The sequence below is a fragment of the Emys orbicularis genome, chromosome 8, assembly GCF_028017835.1.
Source record: "Emys orbicularis isolate rEmyOrb1 chromosome 8, rEmyOrb1.hap1, whole genome shotgun sequence".
NCBI classification, from domain to species: domain Eukaryota; kingdom Metazoa; phylum Chordata; order Testudines; family Emydidae; genus Emys; species Emys orbicularis.
This window is the reverse complement of record NC_088690.1, coordinates 90,807,795-90,813,170: the sequence shown is the minus strand read 5'-3', so window position 1 is coordinate 90,813,170 and position 5,376 is coordinate 90,807,795. Positions and strand designations below refer to the sequence as shown.

At 43.0% G+C, this 5,376-nt stretch overlaps 1 non-coding gene across 1 annotated transcript; it reads right to left on the bottom strand.

Moving 5' to 3' along the window:
• Nucleotides 1–2,376: 2,376 nt before the first annotated feature.
• Nucleotides 2,377–2,567, bottom strand: LOC135883176 (U2 spliceosomal RNA). Its single transcript, XR_010561619.1, has one exon. It is a non-coding gene; the product is annotated as a U2 spliceosomal RNA (small nuclear RNA).
• Nucleotides 2,568–5,376: the final 2,809 nt, after the last annotated feature.

Sequence of the window (5,376 nt, the reverse complement as noted above, 5' to 3'; positions counted from 1 at the left end):
CAGAAATGCTAGATTTTTCAACAAAAAAACTTTCATTGGAATGGAAGCAATGGAAGCAAGAATTATACCTTCATACAGAGCTGACCACAGGGGATACAGGTGAGGAACAGATAGTGCTTTTTTACTATTTTATTGGAGGAAGGGATGAGAAGTATGTGAGAAGACATTCTTTCTAATAATGCCTGAAACACTGGAACAGCTGATAAAGGTGTCTGAGTACTGTAAACCCAAACAGCATGACACTGTAGAGAGACCTGAAGAAGAGCTCTGTGTAAGCTTGTCTCTCTCACCAACAGATGCTGGTCCAATAAAAGATATCACCTCACCCACCTTATCGCTGTAGAGAGTCTTTTTTTTTAACCTGAAACCAAGAAGCCGAAGAGGAAATCGATACATTACAGAGCTGAGAACTTTGGCATCCACATGTAGCTTTGGAGACATTAGAAATTCCCTAATTGGAGAAAGAATTATTTGTGGGACACGTGATTCCCGTTAACAGGAGAGAGTGTGGGGAGAAGGAGATTTAACCCTGGAGAAGTGGCTGCAAATAGCAAGGGCAGCTGAACTGTCCATGGAAGGGATCAAAGTAACAACAATCACTAGTGCAGAACAAGTGCACAGGCTCAAGCTGAAGGAACCCAGGAGGCAGGGCAGAGACTGACCAGCCAAGAATGCAGACATCATGCTGCAGTGTATATACTTTGGAAAGCAACACTGAAGGCAGAAAGAAAAATGCCCAGCCTGTGGGTAGTGGTGCAAAGGATGTGGGAAACAGAACCAATTTATGTCCCAATACTGGAAAGAAGGCAGAAGTACATGCAGGGACTGAGGATGTAGAGACTTCCAATGAAGTTTCTGCAGTGCACTTCTAGCAGACCCAAAGACCTGCAGTGTACACACACTGAGGAAGAAGGCAGCCAGCCATTCAACTGCCATATTTGCAACTATGCTATTAGATCAATGACCAGTTAGATTCCAGGTGGATCGTGGAGCCAGCTGCAATTTAACCCAGCAACACAGATAAGCATCAATATTAGACTGGAGGAATATGACCCAAGTGCAATAAAACCATTCTGAGACCAATGGGCAAATGCAGGCTGTTGATAAGAAACCCATGAAACAAGAGACATAACTTGGAATTTATAGTAGTTGACACATTGGAGTACCACCCACTGCTGGGCAGTGCAAACCATGGATTTGCTTGCAGTACAATACCAGAATATCCTCAATGTGAGAGGAGGAAGAACAGGAACCGAGGGCCCTGTCCAGCATTCTAACAGAATGTCAGGACATATTTCAAGGAGATGGACACCCAGATAGCAAGCTGGAGTTAGAAGTAGACCCCCAATGTGCAGCCTGTAAAACTACTGAATGCATTAACCCTGGTGGAGCCACTCCCGGTATAGGCAACCATGCAAAGAAGTGGCATCATTACACCTGTTGAGACTAGCTCAGAGGGAATTAGTAGCCTAGCAATGATGAGAAAACCATCAGGTAAATTGAGGATCTGCATTGATCCAAAACCACTTAACAGAGTGTGGCTAGAATCCTAGCTGCAGTTGTAGCATCTCTGTAAACAGTTCTCTTAATAAAGAGCCAGTTGAGTTTTAGAAGCAGGGTCTTCCCCTCCCCCTGCTTTACCGGCATGTGGTACATGAAACAGAGTGAGGAAGTTAGTTATCTTCAGCTTGGAAGTAACCTTTATTTCTGTTACTGCTAGTTTACATTCACCGCACAGCTGCTGTTAGTGAGATTTGCAGCCTGTGATACATCACATATCCAGCACCCCGGAGATCACAGTGACATGCAAGGAAAGCCAAGAAAAATCACCAGTTCTTCTCTTCCAAAAATACTTTTGTTACAGACAGTGCACATGCTGCAGCAGATCAATGAATCAACTAAAAGCAAATGAAAAGGCCCAAATTCTCGTTCAAACAGCTACAGTTCTCCAAGCCTGAAGGAGTTCACAGGCAATGCTGCATGGAATAAACAAGTACCCAAGAACTTTAGGAAACACTAATATTATTTCTCTTTACAATGTTCTCAGTAACACCACAGAAGAATGGTAGGCTACAGCATCAACAGGGATTTCCCCCTGTTTAGTATGTGTAAGAGGCTACACAGAGAGTGTGTGTCTGTGTCCACTGAAAGCTTCACACCGATAGAACCAATGATCTGTGAACACATTATAAAGGAGAACACCACACCAGCACTAGAGCACATATATAAGTCCTGTAGAATCATTGCTTTTCCCCTTGTGACAACAACAAAATTGCCTCTCTCTTATATAGCACTTTTTATCTGCGAATGTCAAAGCACAAATAGTGAGCATCACTATCCCCTTTTTACAGTTGGGGAAACTGAGCAAAGAGAGATGTGACTTGCCCAAGGTCACCTAACAGGCCAGTGGCAAAGCTGGGAATAGAAACCAGGTCTCCGGGTCCCAGACAGTGCTCTATCCACTAGGCAAAACTGCCTCAAATACTGGCCCCACACGGGGGATGTATTAGATATTGATCAGATAACAGCTTCTACGTTTGATCTTAGCCAAAAGGCTGAGAAGTGATGCTGTGTAATGTTTACACAATAAAGTTTTCACTCTAATGCCTTAGTAGTTTGGAACTGTTCCTGTGTAACTCAATTGCATCAAATTAGTAAAATCCTACTGCCCAACGAGTTTCCACTGGACTAAATACGCATGAAATGTCTCTCAGAGGTCAGTTTTGGAATAGTGCAGAATCTATTTCATGCCTGCAATTGTTTTAGTCCCAGAACTAAGTCATAACTGAAGGAAGTTTTATACTGGGATGGTCTGATTTAATCAACATAATTTTATATACTTTTTTCCCTTTGAATATATTTCAATTGATTTAAGATAAATTTCACACATGTATTTGGGAAGCGATAGTGGAGAAAGATAGATACAGAGATGAGATGCAGAGTGCAGATATAGATGTATCTCTACACCTCTGTACCTTTACTTTGCAGCTCATCTTTGTATCTGTATCTTTCAATTTTATATATTTCACACACACACACACACACACCCCTCTATGTCTATATAAATATAGAGGTAAACAGATACATTGAGAAACAAGTAATGAGATTAATAAGCTTTTCCTCAAGTCTGTCTTCCAAAAAGCTCCTGCGGGGTTCTGCTGCACTAAACCAGTCACAGATCCTTTGCAGTCTCAGTGCTGTGATGTATTGTGGTGGAAATAAAATATCTGAGTTATCATTATGCACGTCTTTAATTTATCATGCTGTTTAATTTGTCCCTCTGAAGCTTTAAACTGAACTGGTTTGGGCTATAAATAAAGATCCTTTGGGAACCTGGGTCTTGCCTCTCAAACTAAAACGTCAGTGACTCATTCTCATACATATTTTCTTCCATTATCATCACTATGGCTGAATGTTCATTCTGAAAAGTCAGAAGCTGGGATCGTTTTAGAGATAAGTCAGATTCTATATTTCTTCCACACAATAGATGCCCTTAAACAAATGTGATTTATTTTATAACTGAGAGTTGTTAAAGAAATAGTTTGCAGTTACAAATGACACTCCCCAAGCAATTTTGATGTTCCCCAGAGATTATTGTGCTGGGTCTCCATCACATGTTCACTTGAACCAGTGATCAGGGCCGGCTCCAGGCACCAGCTTACCAAGCAGGTGCTTGGGGTGGCCACTTCGGAGAGGGGCGGCATGTCCAGCTGTTCGGCGGCAATTCGGCGGACGGTCCCTCACTCCTGCTCGGAGCGAAGGACCTCCCGCCGAATTGCCGCCGCAGATCGCGATCGCGGCTTTTTTGTTTGTTTGTTTGTTTGTTTTGTTTGGCTGCTTGGGGCGGCCAAAACCCTGGAGCCGGCCCTGCCAGTGATGCATCTCACGAAGCAAACTTCCTTTAATTTGACAGCAGTAAATTGATGTGGCCAACTCAGGGTGGCTACCTGGGCTTTACATTCCCAAGTGTCAAATGGAACAGTCTTTCACTGGTCTAACCAAAAAGGTGCAGTCAGAGTTAACTCCCTGGTCTGGCTGGGGTTCTTGGGTTAAGATGAGAAATCTCACTCCCCTCTGCCATGTTCCAGCTTCTCCCAGGACTGCACCCTGGAGGAAGGAGCCAGCTCCTTCTACCTTCACTTCTGGGCCCTGATTGACTTCTGACTGCTCCTGTACATTCTAGAATTGAGGACCAATTTTCACTGGTTCTCTCAGCAGCTGATCCTGGGTGGCTTCTCTAGGAGGTCTAGACTCACTTCTCTTTTTCCCCAAAAGAGTACGCTTCGTCATGCTCAGTATGCCAAGCCGGGGGCATCAGATACTTGGTGCACACTGTCAGTCTCCATCACCCAGCATCCTAAAGTTACTCCTAAGAACAAAAGCAAATTTGCTAATCAGAAGAGATTATGCCTTGCTGAAAGAGGCACAACACAAGCGTCTAATGACCTCATTTGGCATTTCTAACTTGTTACCTTCTAGAAGCCTTGATGCAAGGTCTTTCTCTGAACGAAATAGATCATGCTGGAGTCAAAAACTGGTCATTTTTAATAAAAACAAAAGTTAACCTGACTAATAGACCATGGATTGAGACAGTTTCCTCAAGCAAGAACCTGCAGAGGTCACTAAAATATGATGCATACACTGTATCAACCATGGTTCATTAGTTGATTTATTCAGAACCACAGTTTCCAGTTGGTCTGAAATACATCGAGTTCAAGTAACTGTCCAACAAAGAGGCAAAGCACCAGAGGTCAGATTTCTAAAAGTATTTAGGGGCCTAAAGATGCAGATAGGCACCTAGGGGGCCGAGCTAGTCCTAAGGCTCCATTTCCGAGGGGGCAAGTGGTACTGGGGGGCTACTGGATGTCACGATTTTAAAAAAAAAAAAAAAAGACAAAAAGCCCACACCTTCCAGGAGTCCAGGGGCTAGTTACAATCCAAGATTTTTCAGGAGTATAAGAGTTTAAAGGACTAAAATTTGACTTCTGTCTGTATTTTGCTGTGATTTATAATTTATAGAAAGGATGAAGACTCTACAATCTGCTGCTGTTGCACTGCTTAACATTTGATAACTTTGTACATATTTTGGTCTTTTGACAATAATTTGGGGCCCCTTAAAGATCACTGGGGGGGGGCAAATGTCCCCTTTGCCCCTCACCCCAGTAGCACTGGGCCTGCTAGTGGGATTTGCAAAAGGATCTAGGCACTTCCCATTTAAGTCAGTGGGAATCAGCTTAGCTCTTGGCTTCTTCAGTGGAGCTTTATCAATTGAGAATGTAACTAAAGTATTTTAAGGCCAGATTTTTAAAGGTACTTAGGTACTTAAAGATGCAAATATGTGCTTAGTGGGATTTTTGAGAGTGCCTAGGCACCTAA